The sequence below is a fragment of the Cetorhinus maximus genome, chromosome 3 (genome assembly GCF_964194155.1).
Source record: "Cetorhinus maximus chromosome 3, sCetMax3.hap1.1, whole genome shotgun sequence".
Classification (NCBI taxonomy): domain Eukaryota; kingdom Metazoa; phylum Chordata; class Chondrichthyes; order Lamniformes; family Cetorhinidae; genus Cetorhinus; species Cetorhinus maximus.
Window position 1 is genome coordinate 102,053,415 of NC_135881.1, and position 21,128 is coordinate 102,074,542.

At 43.8% G+C, this 21,128-nt stretch overlaps 1 long non-coding RNA gene across 1 annotated transcript in view; it reads left to right on the forward strand.

Moving 5' to 3' along the window:
- The first annotated feature begins 2,858 nt into the window (after window positions 1-2,858).
- Window positions 2,859-21,128, forward strand: part of LOC144678827 (uncharacterized) — a 40,100-nt gene continuing 21,830 nt past the window's right edge. The window contains exon 1 of the long non-coding RNA XR_013576189.1: window positions 2,859-2,981. This is a non-coding gene — a long non-coding RNA (uncharacterized LOC144678827). The remainder of the gene's footprint in view (window positions 2,982-21,128) is intronic.

Genomic DNA, 21,128 nt, shown 5'->3' on the forward strand with positions numbered 1-21,128 from the left:
TCACTCAGGACGAAGTCTCCCCTCACTGACCTTGCGCCTCTTACTGTTGTTTAACATGGAGGAGTGCTGATTCATCAGATGAAGGTGGCAGGTGGTAATCAGCAGTAATTTCCTTGCCCAAGTTTGGTCTGATACCATTAAATTTCATGGGTCTAGAGACAATGTTGATGAGTCCCAGGACAACTCCTTCCCAACTGTATATCACAGTCCACATCTAGTGGACCTATCCTGCCAGTGGCACAGGACAAACCTAGGGACTGTGATGGAAGTGTCTGGGACATTGTCTATAAGGTATGATTCGGTGAGTATGACTATATGACTATGTCAGGCTGTTGCATGACTAGCCTGTAGGGCAGATCTCCCAATTTTGGCACAATTCCCCAGATGTTAGTAAGGAGGACTTTGCAAGGTTTGGGTTTGCCACTGTCATTTTCGTTGCCTAAGTCGATGTGGGGTGGTTTTATTCTTTTCTGACTTTTCTGTAGAAGTTTGCTGAAATTGAGTGGCTTGGTTTACAATTCATGGCCAGAAGCCCCCTTGCCACTGCACCCCCTCATCCCCCAGTTGTTGGTAAGATTTGATTAGGGACCAATAATGTTTTGTTTAAAGTAGTCAATGTTTGAGATTCAAGACCCCTGCTTTGGAATAAAACCACAAGTTTCCACGGGTTTTTGAAACAAAACAAACTTTACAAGTTCAGAAAGATAAAACAGTTTACAAGAACTATCTTATACTCTTAACATTCAGGCTAAGTATGAGGTGCATGTGAATTAACAGACAAACTATGGTCAGACACACCACGCTACAGAATAAATGACAGAAGCAACCAAAACATATTCCATAGATTTCTCAACAACCCAGCTAGACGTTAGTCCCACTGTGTGCCAACTTCTCACTGAAACTTCATCTTTCTCATAAGGGTTTCTAATCTCCACATTTGAAGATCTCTCTTTGGAATTTTTTCCAAAAGTCGCTCCCAATCGGATGGTTCCAACAATGGCTTCCTCACAGGGTTTCAATTTTACCTCCCGAGATTCCTTTTTCCCTGCATCTCTGAGTACGCTCAAGCTTCACCTTCCAAGCACACTTTCAGATCTTCGGCTCTGCCAAGCAGAGCACCACTGCTCCAAAGGGGTACTTTTGGCCCAACAGCCTTCTTTAATTAAAGTCTGCTCCCTGCAGCTCTTTCTTTAACTTAGCTTAACTTAACTGGGACCCCTGCCCGTCTCTGTCTCTGTGACACCCTTGCTGGCTGACTCCCAAAACTGACTGCCTCTGAACTGTGATTCACTGACCCTTGAACTGATCAGGTGACCTATCACAGCACTCCAGAAGGGTCCCACCCTTGTTATTAGGCAGGAACCAATATAACAAGCATGGGAACATCCTGTACCTTCAATGTTACATTCTCCACAGACTGCCAATTTAGCACACAAGGACACAGAGGTAAAATTAGATTTCATGATACACTAGACCATTTCAGACAGTTAAGAGTCAACTACATTGCTGTGGGTCTGGAGTGACATGTAGGCCAGACTGGGTAATGACGGCAGATTCCTCCCTTGAAGGGCATTAGTGAACAAGATGGGTTCTTAGGACAATCCTGTAGTTAGGTCACTATTACTGAGACTAGCTTTCAATTCCAAATTTATTAATTAATTAAATTTAAATTCCACCTGCTGTCGTGATTTGAAATCATGTCCCCAGGGCATCAGTTTGGCCTCTGGATTACTTGCCCAGTAACATTAACACTATGCCACTATCCCCCTGGTGGAGCGGTGATCTTCCAGTAACAGGTACTTTATCAGCCATTAACAACATGTCCACCTGCTCCAATGGGCAGGAGGACTTGCTCCGGGAGGCTGCAAATGTCAGTAGCAACCTGCCATGACAGCCTGAGTCTTCTGAGGCACTGGTGCTTAGACATGTCGAGAGCTGATCCTCCGCCTCTGCTGGAGTTCTCGCCTCCTTCCAGTTGGATCTCTGCATCCATCCCATTTGCTCTGTGAAGGGTTTTGCGGCTGAGGAGAGACAGCTGGTGCTGCAGTTATTGCTCCAGCTACTGCTTGAGCAGTTACCCATAGTGTGTCTCTGCTCTTGACTATCAGCAGAGTTGGAAGGTGGAGCTGCATAAATATGCCATGGTGAAGACTGGCAGCAGGGTAGTGTCGCAGCAGGTCAATGAAGTGCAAGACAGCTGAAGTGCCTTCCAACAAGCTGGCAATCATCTGTCAAGCAGTGATAGCATTCTCTGAGAGAAGTGTTGTGAAGGACAGTCTCAATGGCCATGGCTGGGTGTCTTCCCTGTAAATAATCAGCTTGTCAGTTTTACTGAAGAAGCCCATCTCGCTGTGCACTCATCTTGGTGACCCTGGTGAAATGCTGACAGGTCAGGAAGCAGTTCCATGGGCAGGAAATCCAGGATTGAGGACCAATGCAGTGCATAACTGGCCTCTTAAAAATCTCAACTTCTTAATTATTGACCCAACAGATCAAAGGGGTTCACTTCTCTCCTTCAATCCCACCCAGAGAAAGCCAGATCCAAAACCAACATCAATTTCCCTGACGTTCCCACCCTTCTGGCCCTTCAATTCATCTCCAATGGGCTGGGAAAATTCTGCGCAAAGATTTGCAAACTTTTTCTTTTTAAGTTCCAGTTGGATGGTCGCGCACGTTGCTGCCCAAAAAAATTGAAATATTTATTGACGTAATCCTCAAAACACTTTTTAAAAACTCATAAAATGCCATATAATTAAAGAGGAATTACATTTACTTAGACATAGACGGTCAATGGGTCTGATTATGGAATGAAAGACGCTGAAAGTGTTGACGGGTGTCAGTGGGAGGAGCGGTTCGAGCTGCTCAGGGACAGGCTCCGCCCTCAGTGCGCGGCCATTGCTGAATCATGTCGGAGAAGAAGGCGCCTGTAGACCTGGGCCTGCTGGAGGAGGACGATGAGTTCGAGGAGTTTCCGGCAGAAGGTGAGCACCGTTCACTCCCCGTTCCCGCGTGGGACGGACTTTTCCTCCTGGTCCTTTCTAAGCCGCCCTTCAACCCACCCCACCCCCCGGTCTGCGGCCTAGTCCCAATGACCTGCGGGCGGCGGGAGTAAATGGAGGAGATTTTGGGGGGGATGTGAGGCCTTGGCCGGGGATGGAGGGGGCGTTTTCTGTGGTTGGGAGCGGGTGGGTGGGGTGCTCTGACCAGGGTGGTCTCGGGGAGGGGGTGGCTTTGGCCAGTTGGGGAGGATGGGACCTGTGGAGTGGGATGGGGGGTGGGTCCTGTAAGAGGTCTGGCTTCGGCCGAGGGGAGAGGTACCTGGGGCGCGGAGGTTGGGAGCCGGGAGAGGAGACCCCAGAGTGGCGGGGATCGGTGGGGGCTGTTTGGGATGGTGGGACTGTGGTTCGGGGGAGGGGAGACTGTCCTCTTTTCCCCACGTGGGCTGCTGCGGGCAGTGCCTGGCTGTGGGTAATAGGTGCTGGGAACACTAACCTTTTTCTGCCACAGAATTTGCCAACAACCAGGCAGAGTGAACAGTTAGTAAGTTCTGCCGGTAAGAAACATTGTGCCCAGCTGTTTAGTATAAATTCATTAAGATTCTCACTTACAACTTGTGTTGGTGTAGGTGTTTCTACTAAAACTACTTCAAAGATCTGCCTCAGAGTTACAGTATTTGTGCATGGTGCTTACACTAGCTTTAGTTTGTTTTGAAAATAATGGAGGAACATATTGCACATTTGGTTAAACTTTTTTGTCTGAAACATTTTATTCTCTCCTAAAGTTATGTCTTTAGGCTGAATTTGTCTATTGTGCTCTGGGGCTGAGTCAAATTGACCACTGAACTTGGAATGTGACCACTGGTAAACTGATTGTGGGGTCCATCAGCATCTAGTTTGATCCTGTTCATATGCACATTTCCCAGTGAGAAAATCAACACATTCTTCCCCTGAACTGCATAGGGGACGAGGTGCTCTTTGCATTTTTTCCTTGCTATCCAACTTTGTAAATCTTCAGAGTGTGCTGCAGCAGGAGAGGCTACAAGGGAAAAGAATCACTGGTAAGCGGTGGATAAGGTCTTTTTGTGGTTTACAGTTTGTATGTTCTACAGTAACGCGGATCAGGAAAGAAGGGCCCGAGAGTAATTGACTTAAAATGTTTAATTTAAAGGGATAAGTCATGGCAGGAGTGCTCAATGCCGTGGTGTGCTCCATGTGGGAAGCCGGGGACATTTCCAGTGCCCCGGACCAGCATGTGTGCAGGAAGTGTGTCCAGCTGCAACTCCTGGAACGGCGGCTGGGGACACTGTGGAGCATATGCGAGTCTGAGAGCATCATGGATAGCACATTTAGAGAGGTGGTCACACTGCAGATGAAGGGACTTGAAGAAAGGGAATGGGTGACCACCAGGCAGTCCAAGAGAAACAGGCAGGTAGTTCAGGAGTCCTCTGGGGTCTCGCTTGCAAATCGGTATTCCGTTTTGGAGGCTGATGAGGGCGCTGGTTCCTCCAGGGAGTGCGGACAGAGCCAAGCTTCTGGCACCACAAGCAGCCTGTCTGTACAGGAAGGGAGGAAGAACAATAGTAATAGGGGATTCTATAGTCATGGGAACAGACAGGCACTACTGTGGCCATCAACGTGACTCCAGGATGGTATGTTGCCTCCCTGGTGCCAGGGTCTGGGATGTCACTGAACGGCTGCAGGGCATCCTGAAGGGGGAGGGTGATAAGGCAGAGGTCATGGTACATGTTGGTACCAATGACATAGGTAGAAAGAGGGATGAGGTCTTGCATCAAGAATTCAGGGTGTTAGACAGTAGACTAAAAAGCAAGACTCCTCGGGTTGTAATCTCTGGATTACTCCCAGTGCCACATGCTAGCGAGCTCAGAAATAGGAGAATAGTGCAGATGAATATGTGGCTTAAGAGTTGATGCAGGAGAGAGGGTTTTAGATTCCTGGATCACTGGGACTGTTTCTGGGGAAGGTGGGACCTGTACAAGCGGGACGGTCTACATCTGAACCAGAGCGGGACTAACATCCTTGTGGGCGGGTTTGCTAGTGCTGCTGGGGGAAGTTTAAACTAATTCGGCAAGGGGAGGGGACACAGAATGTTAGCAGAATAGGGACACATCATAATACAGTAAAACAATCAAGTCAGAGGGAGCATAGCTGCAATAAGCTTCAAGGGAGTAAGGCAAGGCTGGATAGATGCCAGGAGTATTACAGGTAAAACGGATGAGTTAAGGGTGAGGATTGACATGTGGAATTGTGATATAGTAACTATCACTGAGACATGGTTGAGGGAAGGGCAGGATTGGCAGCTCAACATTCCGGGATATAGAATCTTCAGGCGAGACAGGGGAGGGGGTAAAAGAGGAGGTGGCATTGCATTATTAGTTAAGGAGTCAGTTACTGCAGTAAGGAGAGATGCTATCTTGGAGGGGGCATCGAATGAAGCTTTGTGGGTAGAGTTTAGGCATTAAAAAGGGGCAACCACATTATTAGGTATTTATTATAGACCCCCAGATAGTCAGGGGGAAATTGAGGAGCAAATATGTGCACAATTTGTGGAGGTGTGTAAAAACAATAACAATAGGATAATTACATTAGGTGATTTCAACATTCCCAACATTAATTGGGATAGACATAGTGTTAAGGGCTTGGATGGAGCGGATTTCTTGAAATGTGTACAGGAGAACTTTTTAGGTCAATATGTAGAGGGTCAAACGAGGGACGGTGCATTGCTGGTCCTAATTCTGGGGAATGAAGCCGGACAGGTGGCTGAGGTGGTGGTGCGCGAGCATTTTAGCGATAGCGGCCACAACGTGGTACAGTTGCTTTTATCATGGTACAGTTTAAGTTTGTTATGGACAAAGAAATCAATAAGTTGCAAAAAAATGTTTTGGATTGGGGGAGAGTGGATTTTAGTAAAATAAGGAAGGACCTGGCCAAGGTAGACTGGAAACAGTTACTTGTGGGGAAATCTATAGAGGAACAGTGGGGGGGGTGTTCAAAAAAGAAATGGGGAGAGTACAGGCTCAACATGTTCCCTCTAGGGCGATAGGAAGGAGTAACAAGCCCAGAGAACCATGGATGACCAGAGATATTCAGGTTACGATAAGAAGGAAAAGAGAGGCTTTTAGCAGGTACAAGGGAAGCAAATCAGCAAAGGCATTAGTGGAGTACAGACAGTGCAGGGTGGAGCTTAAGAAAGCAATTAGGAGAGCAAAGAGGGGATATGAGAAAGCTCTGGCTGGTAAAAGTAGGGAAAATCCCAAGATATTCTACAAGTATATCAATGGGAAGAAGATAACCAGGGAAAGAGTAGGGCCCATAAGGGACCAAGGAGGCAATCTATGTGTAGAGCCAAAGGACATCGCTAGAGTGTTGAATGAATACTCCACGTCTGTTTTCACCCAAGAGAATGAGGATGAAGGTATCGAACTCTGGGAGAGAGACTGCGAGGTTCTTAAGCAAATTGATATAGGGAGTGACAAGGTATTGGAGGTGTTGGCTGGCTTAAAAGTGAACAAATCTCCAGGTCCGGATGATTTGTGTCCCAGACTGCTAAGGGAGGCAAGGGAGGAGATCACAGGGCCTCTGACCCAAATTTTTAATTCCTCTCTGGCCATGGGGGAGGTGGCAGAGAATTGGAGAACAGCTAATGTGGTTCCGCTATTTAAGAAGGGTTGTAGAGATAAGCCAGGGAACTACAGGCCAGTGAGTCTCACGTCAGTGGTAAGGAAACTATTGAAGAAAGTTCTGAAGGAGAGTATCTATCGCCACTTGGAGAGGCAAGGTTTGATCAGGGATAGTCAGCATAGCTTTGTCAGAGGGAGGTCATGCCTAACAAATTTGATTGAATTTTTTGAGGAGGTGACCAGATGTGTACATGAGGGTAGTGCAGTTGATGTAGTTTATGTGGATTTCAGCAAAGCCTTTGACAAGGTCCCACATGGGAGACTTATAAAGAAGGCAACTGCACATGGGATACAGGGTAATTTGATAAGGTGGATTCAAAATTGACTTAGTTGTAGGAGGCAGAGGGTGATGACAGAAGGCTGCTTTAGTGACTGGAAGCCAGTGTCCAGTGGTGTACCACAGGGATCTGTGCTTGGTCCCCTATTATTTGTCATTTATATAAACAACATAGATGACTATGTGGGGGGTAGGATTAGTAAGATGACACAAAGATTGGCCGGGTGGTTAACAGTGAGGTTGAGTGTCTTGGGCTACAGGAAGATATAGACAGGATGATGAAATGGGCAGATAAGTGGCAGATGGAATTTAACCCTGAAAAGTGTGAAGTGATACACTTTGGAAGGAGTAATTTGACAAGGAAGTATTCAATGAATGGCATGGCACTAGGAAGTTCTGAGAAACAAAGGGACCTTGGCGTGTGTGTCCATAGATCTCTGAAGGCGGAGGGGCACGTTAGTGGGGTGGTGAAAAAGGCATATGGGACACTTGCCTTTATCAATCGAGGCATAGATTACAAAAGTAGAGAGGTCATGTTGGAGTTATATAGAACCTTGGTGAGGCCACAGCTGGAGTACTGTGTGCAGTTCTGGTAGCCACATTATAGGAAGGATGTGATTGCACTGGAGGGGGTGCAGAGGAGATTCACCAGGATGTTGCCTGGGAAGAATAATTTAAGTTATGAAGAGAGGTTGGATAGACTTGGGTTGTTTTTGTTGGAGCAGAGAAGACTGAGGGGCGACTTGATCAAGGTTTACAAGATTATGAGGGGCATGGACAGGGTGGATAGGGAGCAGCTGTTCCCATTAGTTGAAGGGTCAGTCACAAGGGGGCATAAGTTCAAGGTGAGGGGCAGGAGGTTTAGGAGGGATGTGAAGAAAAACTTTTTTACCCAGAGGGTGTTGACAGTCTGGAAAGCGCTGCCTGGGAGGGTGGTGGAGGCAGGTTGCCTCACATCCTTTAAAAAGTACCTGGATGAGCACTTGGCACGTCATAACATTCGAGGCTATGGGCCAAGTGCTGGTAAATGGGATTAGGTAGGTAGGTCAGGTGTTTCTCACGTGTCAGTGCAGACTCGAAGGGCCTCTTCTGCACTGTGTTTCTGATTCTGTGATATTTGGCACAGCAATTTGCTAAATAATCTTGCAGAGCTGATGAGCTGTATCATTGATATTGATTTCTAAAAGTAACTTAAATGACTCATCGTATATTGCTGCTTTAAAGCAAGAGGAAAGCAGGTTAGGCTGAGGCAATGAGGGTTGTAACTGCTGAAATGGTAGCTTCTTTCAAGTATTTGTCAAAACATCTGTTCTATAAATAGTATTGCTTGTATTGAAAAATGATAGTTCAGCTGATGTCTTCATGACTCATGAAAACAGTTCTTTTGCCTCTATATTTACCAGGGAGACTAATAAGGTAGCCATGCCATTAGAAGAGATCAAGACATTTAAGATGGCTTAACAGTTATCTCCCCTGTTCTTTCAAATTTAGAAGATTTGAACCAGATGGATTGTACCTGTGCATGTTGCAGTTATGGAAGAGCTAGCAGAAGCAATTTTGTATGCATATCAATAAAATCATTTGAAAAGAGAATATTGCCAAAGTACTGGAGGACAGCTAATACTTATATTTTCAAAAAAGAACACAACCAGGGAAATATAGGTCAGTTAGTTTAATCTTGGTGATAGGAAAAGTTATGGAATCTTTATTCAAAGATATAATTGAAAAACACAGCTAGAAACCAGAAATGTAATAGATTGAATTTCAAAGAGAAGGTCATGGTTGATCAACCTTATCGATTTTTGTTTTGAAGTAAGCGAAGGACAACATAGATATAATATATTTAGATTTTTAAAAGGCATTCAACAAGCAGTGCATGTTAGAAACAAGACTAAGATCAGAGTTTGTAGAGTCTGGACAGGTAGCAGAATGGATAGCAAACTGGCTACAAAACCAAGAAAAGAGAGTAGGGGTAAGGGTAGCTACTCATTGAAAAATGGTGGAAAGTGGTGTTCCACAAGATTTGTTGTTGTTCACAACTTACATTAATGATTCAAACTTGGAAGTTAGAAGTACAGTTTCAAAATTTGCAGACAACAGCAAACAGGTTATAGTTAGTATAAAGGAAGAGTGTAACAAAATACAGTTTGACATAATGAACATAGAGAATGTGTGTGTAATTGACAAATTAATGCCACTATAGATAAATTGTGAGGTGTTACATTTTAGTAGGAAGAACAGAGACCACAATTGCTTGGATAATGAGTCTAAATGGAGTGGAAAGAAAAGAGATCAATCTAGAAGTATAAATCACTAAAAGTAGTGAAGGAGATTAATAAGGCCACTTTGAAGAAAACAAGCCAAGCACGTGAGTTCATCTTTAGGATAGAATTGAATTGCAAAAAAGTTATATTAAACTTGTGTAGAACCTTAGTGCACACATGGAGTACCATGTACTGCTCTGGTGTCTCCATTATAAATAAGTTGGAGGCATTTGAGAACATGCTAGGTTGAAGAGCACTGAGTGTAGCAAGGGCACAATGTATTCTGGGTGGGGGGTTTTAATGTGCATCACCAAGGGTGGCTCAGTAACATCACTACTTACCGAGCTGGCCAAGTCCTGAATAACATTTATGCCAGAGTGGACCCGTGATAGAACCAACAAGAGAGGAAAACCTACTTGACCTTGTCCTCACCAATCTACCTGTTGCAGATGTATCAATCCATTTCGGCATTGGTAGGAATGACCACCACATAGTCCTTGTGGAGAAGTCCCTACTTCACACTGAGGGCATCCTTGATTGTGTTGTGTGGCACCACAACCATGCTAAATGGGACAGTTTCAGAACAGAACCAGCAGCTCAAACTGGAAATTCATGAGGTGCTGTAAGCTATTTAACAGCAGCAAAATTGCATTTCACCACAATCTGTAAGCTCATGGCCTGGCATATCACTCACTCCTTCAATTCTATCAAGCCAAGGGATTCAATGAGGAATGTAGGAGAGCATGCCAGGAGCTGCAAATAAGGTGCCAACTTGGCGAAGCTGTCGCACAGGACAAAGTGTATACTAAACAGTGGAAGTAGCATGTGATAGAGCTAAGCAATTCCACAACCAACAAATCCTATCTAAGTTCTGTAGTCCTGCCACATCCAGTTGTGAATGGCAAGGGACAATTAAACAACTACTGGCGGGTAGAGGCTTATAAGAAATAGGAACGGGGAGACCATATAGCCCATCAAGTCTGCTCCACCATTCAGCATTATCATCCTGACCTTGGTCTTCAATTCCAATTTTCTGCCTGCTCCCCATATCCCTTGCATCCCTCAGAGACCAAAAATCTGACTATCTCAGCCTTAAATTTAATCAATGATGGTGCACCTGCAACCCCCTGGGGTAGGAAATTCCAAAAACACTCAACCCTTTGAGTGAAGAAATTTCTCCTCATCTCAGTCCTGATTGACAGCCCCCCCCCCCCACCCACCCCCCAACCACACCTTGTTCTAGGTTCCCCAGTCAGGGGGAATAGCCTCTGTCTACCCTGTCAAGCCCCATCATAATCTTGAATGTTTCAACGAGATCGCCTCTAACTCTTCCCAACTCCAGAGAATATAGATATAATTTACTCGGCCTCTCATCATAGGACAACCCTCTCATCCCAGGGACCATTCTAGTGAAATTTCACTGTACTGCCTCCAATGCATGTATATCCTTCCCCAGTTCAGTTTACTATAAATTCAGGGTTCTTTAGTGCAGCTAACTAACTGAAGACTTGGGAGTTTGGTGAAGGGAGAGAGAGTTGTTCGTTTCCTCTTTCTAGCTTTCTCACCCCAAAGAAATTGGTTCTTGCTCTACTACAGGGAAAGGGGCTAGCTGTTTTGGTGAGTATCTGACAAGTGGGTAAGTTCTGTTTTATTCTATCCCTAAGGTTTAAAATAGTACACAATTTGGTGGTAAAGTTAATAAAATATATAAGAAAGCAACATAAGTGATTAATATAATTAAGTAATTATTTAAAACACCATTAAGGATGACAGGACAGGTGAAGTGCCAAGGCTGCAGCATCTGGGAACACCTGAATAACGTTGTGATCCAGGGCAAACACGTCTGCAGTAAGTGTTTGCGGCTTGAGGAACTTCAACTCAGAGTCATTGAGCTGGAGGCTGAGCTGCAGACTCTGTGACTCATCAGGGAGGAGGAAAGTTACCTGGATGCTTTATACCAGGAGGCAGTCACACCACTTAGGACAGGGTCTTTAGATTTGGTCAGTGACAAGAGGGTGTGACTGCAAGTGAGGCAGATAAGGGGACCCATAGGGCAGGAGTGTGAGCCTTTGCAATTGTCCAACAGGTTTGAGGTTCTCTCAGCTTGTTTGGATGAGAGTGGGGGCTGCAGGGTTGATGAGTAAAGTGACCATGGTGCAGGAAACCATCCAAGTGTGGGGGGAGCATAAAGGAATGTAGTGATAGTAAGGAGGATTGACTCTGTTCTCTGTTGCAAAGAGCGAGAGTCCAGACAGCTTTGCTGCCTGCTCAGTGCCAGGGTTTGGGACATCTGCTCAGGGCTGGAGTGGAACTTACAGTGGGAGGGGGAGGATCCAATGGTTGTGGTCTGTGTAGGTACTAACGACATAGGCAGGATGAGGAAAGTGGCTCTGCATAGTCAGTATGACGAGCGAGGCACCAAATTAAAAAGCAGAACCTCACAGGTGGTAATTTCTGGATTATTACCTGAGCTGCATGCAAATTGGCATAGGACAAATAAGATTAGAGCAATGAATACGTGGTTCATAGATTTATGGAGGAGAAGTGGGTTCCAGTTTGTGGGGCATTGGCCAGTATTGAGGAAAGTAGGATCTTTACCATTGGGACGGTCTCTACTTGAACCATGCTTGTGCTAGTGTCCTCATGAGCCGCCTAACTACCGAAGTAGGGAGAGTTTTAAACTGAATAGTCGGGGCAAGGGATTAAATTTGGGAAAATGTGGTAAACCAAAGAGTGGAGACAAGGCAGGAGATGGGTATTAACATGGGAAATGATAAACAGACTGACAGGAAGGGACAGAGTACAAATCTTGAGTAAGTCAGCAGATAAAGCTAGACACTACAAAAATAATAAATGTAAAGGTTCTGTATTTAAATGTAGCATTCGAAACAAAACAGATGAACTGATAGTGCAAATAGAAATAAGTAAGTATGATCTGATAGTCATCGCAGAGATGTGGCTACAGGATGACATAGATTGGGACTTGAATATTGAAGGGTTCGTGACATTTAGGAAGGACAGGAAGTTAGGAAAAGGTGGATAGGTGGCTCTTTTAATTAATGATGGTATTAGCACCTTAGAGAGGGATGACCTAAGTTCAGGAAACCAGGATGTAGAAGTGGTTTGAGTTGAGATGAAGAATGATAAAGGCAAGAAGCCACTAGTGCAAGTGGTGTACAAGCCCTCTAATTGTAACTACACAGTGGGTCAGAATATAAAAGAGATAATGGGAGCTTGCCAGTAAGATGCAACAATAATCATGGGTATTTTAATTTACATATAGACTGGAAAAATCAGGTGGGCAAAGGTAGCGTAGATGAGTTCATAGAATGTTTTCGGGATAGTTTCTCAGAACAGCATGTTCTGGAGTTGACCAGAGATCAGGCTATACTAGACCAGGTATTGAGCAATGAGATAGGATTAATTGATAACCTCCTAGTGAAGGCACCCGTAGGTAGCAGCGATCATAATATGATTGAATTTTACATTCATTTTGAGGGAGAAATGAGTACATCCAAGACTAATATATTAAACTTAAATAAGGGCAATTATGAGGTCATGAAAGCACAGCTAGCTAAAGTGAACTGGCAAATGAGGTTAAGGGATTCGTCAATAGAAGTGCAGTGGCAAGCATTTAAAGGGATGTTCTTTCCAATGAGAAAGAAAAATTCCAAGGGGAGGGCCCACGATCCATGGCTAACTCAAAGTTAAAGACAGTATCAAACTTAACTTAAAGAAAAAGCATATAATTACACAAAGATAGGTGGCAGGTCATGATTGGAAAGAAGATAAAGAACAGCAAAGAATGACAAAAAGATTAATAAGGATGGAAAAACTAGAGTTATGAGAGAAAGCTAGCTAGTAATATAAAGATGGACAGTAAGAGTTTCTATATATAGTTAAATAAGAAAAGAGTTAACAAAGTGAGTTTTGGTCCTATAGAGTGTCTGTCAGGGGAATTGATAGTGGAAAGTAGGGAGATGGCAAATGAATTAAACAAGTATTTTGCTTTGGTCCTCACTATAGAGGAATACAGGTAACATCCCAGAAATAGCCGTAAATCAGGAAATGGAAGGGAGAGAGGAACTCAGGGAAAATTACAATCATCGGGGAAGTGGTATTGAGCAAACAAAGTGGTATTGAGCTGTGGGCTGACAACTCCCCAGGTCCAGATGAACTTCACCCACAGGTCTTGAAAGAAGTGTCTAGTGAGATAGTTCTTGCACTGGTTTTAATTTTCCAAAATTCCCTAGATTTGGGTTCCATTAGATTGGAAAATAGCAAATATAACTCCTTTATTCAAAAAGGGAGGGAGACAAAGCAGGAAACTATAGGCCAGTTAGCCTAACATCTGTCATAGGGCAAATGTTAGAAGCTATTATTAAAGATGTTATAACAGGGCACTTAGAAAAATTCAAGGCAATCAGACAGAGTCAGCATGATTTTATAAAAGGGAAATCATGTTTAAACCGAGTTATTAGAGTTGTTTGAAGGAGTCACGTGCTGTGGATAAATGGGAACCGGTGGATGTACTTACTGTACTTGGATCTCCAGAAGGCATTTGATGAAGTGCCTCATCAAAGGTTATTGCAGAAAATCAAAGCTCATGGTGTAGGGGGTAACATATTGGCATGCATAGAAGATTGACTAGCCAACGGGGAGCAGAGAATTGGCATAAATGGGTCTTTTTCTGGTTGGCGGGATGTGACAAGTGGTGTGCCACAGCTTCTTACAATTTATATAAATTACTTGGGTGAAGGGACAGAAATATTGGTTGCTAAATTTGCTAATGACACAAAGATAGGTAGGAAAGTAAATTGTGAAGAGGATGTAAGGAGACTACAAGGTGACATAGGTTAAGTGAGTTTGCAAAGATCTGACAAATGGAGTATAATGTGGGCAAATGTGAAATCGTTCATTTTTTCAGGAAGAATAAAAAAGAAGCTGATTATCTAAATGGTGAGAGATTGCAGAGCTCTGAGATTCTGAGGGATCTGGGTATCCTAGTGCATGAATCACAAGGTTAGTATGCAGGTACAGCAGGTAATTAGGAAAGCTAATAGAATGTTATCATTTATTGTGAGGGGAACTGATTACAAAAGTAGGAGGTTGTGCTTAGTTGTACAGGGCGTTGGGCAAGACCACATCTGGAGTATTGTGTTCAGTATTGGTCTCCTTATTTATAGAAAGATGTGAATGTGTTTGAAGCAGTTCAGAGAAGGTTTACTAGATTAATACCAGGAATGGGTGGGTTGTCTTATGAAGAAAGGCTGGACAGGTTCAGCTTGTATCCACCGGAGTTTAGAAGAGTAAGAGGCGACTTGATTGAAACCTGTAAGATCCTGAGGGGTCGTGACAGGGTGGATGTACAGAGGATGTTTCCTCTTGTGGGAAAATCTCTAGAACTAGGGGTCACTGTTTAAAAACAAGGGGTCGCTCATTTAAGACAGATGAGAAGACATTTTTTCCGAGGGTTGAGAGTCTTTGGAACTCCCTTCCTCAAAAGGCAGTGGAAGCAGAGTCTTTGAATATTTTTAAGGCAGAGTTGGATAGATTCTTGATTAACAAGGAGATGAAAGGCTATTGGGGGTAAGCAGGAATGTGGGGTGGAGGTTACATTCAGATCAGCCATGATCTTATTGAATGGCGGAGCAGGCTCGAGGGGCTGAGTGGCCTACTCATAATTCATATGTTCATTTATAAATATAGAGACCAAAATTGCCTGCTGTATTCTAGGTGTGCCCATACAATTGTAGCAAGGCTTCTTTATTCTTATACTCCAATTCCCTTACATTAAAGGCCAACATGCCATTTGCTTTCTTAATTGATTGCTGTACCTGCAAGCTAACTTTGTTTCTTGTCCAAGTACACCCAAGTCTCTATCAACATCAACAAGTTTCATGCCTTTTTAAAATGTATTCTTACATACCAAGTGAATACCCTCACACTTTCCCACATTATACTCCCATCTGTCACCTTATTGCCCACTCACACAACTTATCTGTATCTCTTTGCAGCCTCTTTGCATTCCCCCCCTCAGTTTGCATCCCCACCTAGCTTTGGACTGGACACTGTCCAGATGGCCAAAAAGTGTCTCCCCTGCTAGTCCTGTTTTCTGTATTCTGAAATGATCACATGTCAGGTGAGGATAAAGAAAAGCCCTCAAAGGCACTCTGAAGCTCTCCTTGAAATGCAGCAGCACTGACATTAATGACTGGGAGGAGCTTATATCAATCTTTCAAAATAATGACAACCTGTCCATCAAGCTGCGCCAGGCTTTGAGTCACAATGTCTTAATAAATCAGAGTGACAGCAGAGAAGGAAAGAAAAGGAAGTAAATCCTGCACTTGGATCTCAGTACCTTGTGGGATGTCCTGCCCCATGTGCCCAAAGATCTGTGGATCAAGAATTGGCCTGTTCAGTCACATGAAGACATAAGGCAACCCTTAATAGATGTCAACCTCTAATTGATGACACTGGTCCCAATGCAGTTCAGATGGAGGCCATCCCAACAGTACAGCTCTCTCTTACCTCATTACTAGTGCCTGTGGTCCATGAATCAAAACCCATTTCTTTCACACTAGTCTTTGAGCCATGCACTCAACTCTCTGATCTTATTTCAGTTTACTCATGGCTCAGGTAATAATCCTGATATTATTACCTCTGTGGTTCTGCTTTTTAATTTAGCCTCTAGCTGCTCGTGCTCTCTCAGCAGAACCTTTTTTTTTAGTTCTACCTATGTCATTGATACCCACATGGACCATGAAAACTGGTTCCTTCCCCTCTCACTCCAGTTTCCTCTCCAGCCCTGAGGAGATGTCCTTAAACCTGACATCAGACGGGCAACATGGCCTTCGGGATTCCCACTGTTGGTTGCAGAGAAAAGTATCAATCCACCTAACTATACGGTTCCCTACTACTACTACATTCCTTCCCCCCACCCCCACCCCTGCCCCACTTGAGTGGCTCCCTGTACCTCGGTGCTGTGGTCAGGTTTCTCATTTCACCCTGAAGTCCCTGCTCTCCTCCACACAAGCTGCAAGAACCTTGAGTGTGTTGGGCAGCCTGATGCTCCTCTGTTGCTACCTCTTGGTCCGCATACCTGCCTTACTTGCAGTCACACCCTCCTGTCCCTGATCATAGACCATATCAGAAGTAACTAACCTAAAGGGCGTGACTACCTCCTGGAGCAAAGTGTCCAGGTAACTTTCCCCCACCCTGATGCATTGCATTGTCCGAAGCTCAGACTTCTGACTCATCAACTCTAATCTGAAGTTCCTCGAGCTGCAGATGTTTACTACAGAAGTGGTTGCCATGGATCACATCTGATTAATATTATATCTGCCGTGCCTGATGACCTACTGGCTGCAGTAAATTAATGCCTTTGATGCCTACTCTTTTCTTTACTTCCTATTTTGGTCACCCAGTTTGAATTTTTTTTATTTCTTATCTTGGAGCTCCACAAATATTCCTATGCTGAATGATGAGGCAATCCAGCACATCAGTGCAAATGCAAGGATAAAGCATTTGCCTCCATCTTCAGCTGGAAATCAGAGTAGATGATTTCATCTCACCCATCTCCTAAGGTCCCCAGCAGTAAAGTTATCAGTATTCAGCCAATTTGTTTACTCTACGTGATATCAAGAAATGGCTGAGCGTAGTGTATGTAGCAAAGACTATGGGGCCTGACAACATCCCGGTTGTAATGCTGAAAACTCATGCTCCAGACCTAGCTGCAACCCTAATCAAGTTCTTACATTACGGCTATAACACTGGCAGCTACCTGACAATGTGGAAAATTTCCCAGGTATGTTCTTCCACAAGAAGCAGGATAAACCCAATATGACCAATCACTGCCCCATCAGCTTGCATCCAATCATCAGCAGTGACGGATGGTGTAGATGACATTCCAACAAGTAGCACTCATTCACCAATAATCTGGTCACCGATGCACTATTTGAATTCCATTAGGATCATTCTGCTCCAGACCACACTGTAGCCTTGGTCCAAACATGGACAAAAGAGCTGAATTCCAGGGTTGAGGTGAGAGTGACTGCCCTTGACATCAAGGTAGCATTTAATTATGTTGCATCAAGGAGTCCTAGGAAAATTGAAGTCAGTGGGAATCTGGAAACACACTGCACTGTTGGAGTCATACCTAGTGCAAAGGAAGGTAATTGTGGTTGTTGGAGATCAATCATCTCAGTCCCAGGACATCACAGCTACAGTTCCTCAGAGCGGTATCCTACGCACAACCATCGCCAGCTGCTCCATCAAGGATCTCCCCACCATCTTAAGGTCAGAGGTGGTGATGTTTGATTGCATAGTGTTCAGTACCATTTGCAGCTCCTCAGATTATGAAGTAGTCCATGCAGCAAGACCTGGATGACATTGAGGCTTGAACTGCTAAGCAGCAAGTAACATTTGCCACACAAGTGCTATGCACTGACCATTTCCAGCAAGATGGAGTCTAACATCTTTCCCTTGGCATTCAACAGCATTCCCATCACTGAATCCTTCCCTATCAGCGTCCTATGGGTTACCATTGATCAGAAACTTAACTGGACCAGCACCACACAAACTGTGGCAACAAGAACAGGTCAAGAGGCTGGGAATTCTGAGACAAGGAACTAATCTCCTGACTCCCCAAAGCCTGCCCTCTATCTACAAGGCACCAATCAGGAGTTTGATGGAATACTCTCCACTTACCTAGCTCCAACAAGATTCGAAGTTCGACACCATCCACGACAAAGCCTGCTTTATTGGCACCTTGTCCACCACCTTTAAACATCCATTTCCTCCACCACCTGCGCACTGGCAGCAGTGTATTCCATCTACAAGGTGCACTGCAGCAACTTGCCGAGGCTCCTTCAACAGCACCTTCCAAATCTAGTCTAGCCTAGAAGAACAAGGACATCAGGCACGTAGGAATACTGCTATGATCCCAGCTGATTATATCACCAGATAAGATCCCAGGGTGGAACGTGGCCTGATAGATCCTAACTATTATTGTTTTTTGTTTAGAAACGTGGAGCATGGCTACTGAACAGAGTTGCAGGAGTCTGCTGATGAACGTTTAACAAAAGAATAAAACGTTTATTAAATAAGAAAAGATTAACTTTATTACACTATTCCTTCACCCCAACTATACCTTTCTAGATATATGCAAATTTGTAAAGATTACAGAATTTACATGGGCTGTATACTTACTGTGAACATTAGAGTATAAGATAGACTTTGTAAACTAATAGGCAAGCTACGGTCAGACACAGCACACTCCAAAACCAAGCTTCTATGGATTTCTCATGAAACTGCCACCCCCACCACCCACAGGACGCTTGTTACACCGTAAGCCAACTGGTATCACTGAAACTTTCTCTTTCCACATCCCCCTTGGAATTCTCTCCCAAACGATGCTTTCACTTGGACATCTTCAATAAGGATCCACCTCCAGGGTTTCAAGCTCTCCTTCCAATGGTCCTTTCCCCTGGATCTCTATACATGCATTCAAACCTCACCTTACACGAGAAAGGGAATTAAAGGTTATCTGGGTTAGATGGGAATGTGGATATCTAAACACAAGATCACCCATGATCTTATTGAGCAGGCTCAAGGGGCCGAATGATCTACTCCTGTTTCTATTTCTTATGTTCTTAGACTCATATCTCAGCCATCCTAACAGAGCACCACTGCTCCAAAAGCCCATAGTAAGGAGTCACCAACTTCCTGCTGTCTCCTCTGATCTTCTGGCTTCTCTCAGCCCGCTTTGCTTTAGGTTTGTTCCCGTCTGGCCTCTCTTTGATTCAGAGTCCTTTTCCTCTAATCCTTACTTTTGACTTCACTTACGGGACCTTTTTCAGATTCCTGTTCTTTTTCTTTGACTTGACTCTTCTTGGGACCTTGTCCCTGTTCCCCGCCTGTCTTGCTCCTAGGCACCTTTTCCAGAATGGCTTCCGTGGAGATGTAGACGGTCAGCTGATCTTTTTCACACTGTTTCACTTTCTGGTCCTGTTTTCCTTCTGCGCAGGAACAGTTTCCAGCTGAAAAAATCAAAGAAACAAAATGCGCAGGGCTGTTTACCGGTCTATAAACTGAGAAAATGCACCAACTGCGCATGTGCGGCTATTCTCCAGCCAGCGCATGCGCAGAGACCACCGGGGCCCGTGGAACCTGTAGTTCCCAAACTTCAAGGCCCATCTCCATTTTTAAAAGGGAAGTTTTAAGTTTTTTTTTTCCTTTGGGATTTGTAGCAACACCACCACATGCAAGTTCCCATTCAAGTTGGATACCAACCTGCCTCGGAAATATCGCTGTTCCTTTACGGCCGTGTGGTGTCAAAATCCTGGAACTTCTTATCAAACAGCTTTGTGGCTGTTCCTATTCAACATGAACTACAGCAGGTCTCAAATTGGGCTCATCACCACCATCTCGAGGGCATTTAGGTGTGGGCAGTAATTGCTGGCCTTGCCAGTGACGCTCACATACCATGAACAAATAAAAAGATTTGCATAGGTGACACCAGAACTGAAGAGGACAATTGCAAAAAAACTGAACAGGCTTGGGACTCTTCTCTTGAAAGGCTAAGGGGTGATCTCATAGAGCCCTTTAAGATAAGGACAGGGTAAAAGTGGAGAAAATGTTTCCACTTTTTGAGGAAGATCAAAACTGGAGCTTGTAAAAGATAGTCACTAGTAACTCCCAATAAGGAATTCAAGAGATTCTACCCTGAGTGTGGTTAGAATGTTGGACTCGCTACCATAAGATGTGGCTATAAATGTCATAGATGTAGTTAACGGTAATCTAGATAAGCACATATGGGAGAAAGACTTAAATAAGTGTGGGAGGAAACTTGTGTGGACACAAATAGCAGCTTAGGTCATTTGGGCCGAATGGCCTGCTCCAGTCTATAGCATGGAATAACAATTGCGTGTTATGATTGCCCGAATGATGGGCGATCTTGATGTCACTTTATCATTTACTTACCTTGTTTAGCTCAGGTTTCATCCTGACATTTAAATCTTTATCATTATGTTGTCGTCACCGTATGCTGATGACTTCCACCAGTTGGTCTTCACATCAACTTTGCTGAGAATCTGGAAATACCATTGATGTGCTTTTAAGTGAAGATGGCCCAGCAGTTCATGAATGATGCAAAGAAGTTGCGACATTGCAGTAATTGTTGTCATTGCTGACCGCTTATTGGAGTTCAGCTATGAAATAACTAGCCTCATAGAAGCAATGTGGAGTTTAGAAATCATAATGCAACACTGTATTTTCATGGTCAACATCTAAAAGTTCATTTGCACCAATAAGAGATCTGAAAGTGTAAGGAATTTAACGTAGAAGTTATCAGTGTACTTTGTATAAAGCTTGAGCTGATCTTCGCTTTTTTTCAATCTTTAAAATAGCATCTAATTAATGATTAGACATTTTTTAATATGCAATAAAAGACTTATTTCAAATGAGAATCATCCCTGGATTCATCCTAAACTTATGCCCCTCCATTTAATTCAATTTTGCTTTGTTTAGATTTCTAGTACAAACAGAAACCTAAATTAGATCTTGATCTCATCTATTATAAATATTTATCCTAGTCATTTTTAGGAAAATTTGCGTACTCATCACTTTGTAAAAGGTCCCCTTGCCTCGAGTGGAAATCAGTGACCTGACCTGAGCATGTAAATAGCACCTAACATTGACCTCTGCTGCAGAAACTTTCATGCATTACATGAGCGTTCAAGCGGTATTGTATGTTGCACTACCCTTAAATATAAATTTGGTTAGATTTTTGTATGGATTTTAATACACATCTTTTTAGAAAATTAGCATTACTCTGCATCAGTAAGATCGATGTTTGAGATTACTAATGTTGCACAAATGCATCAGACTA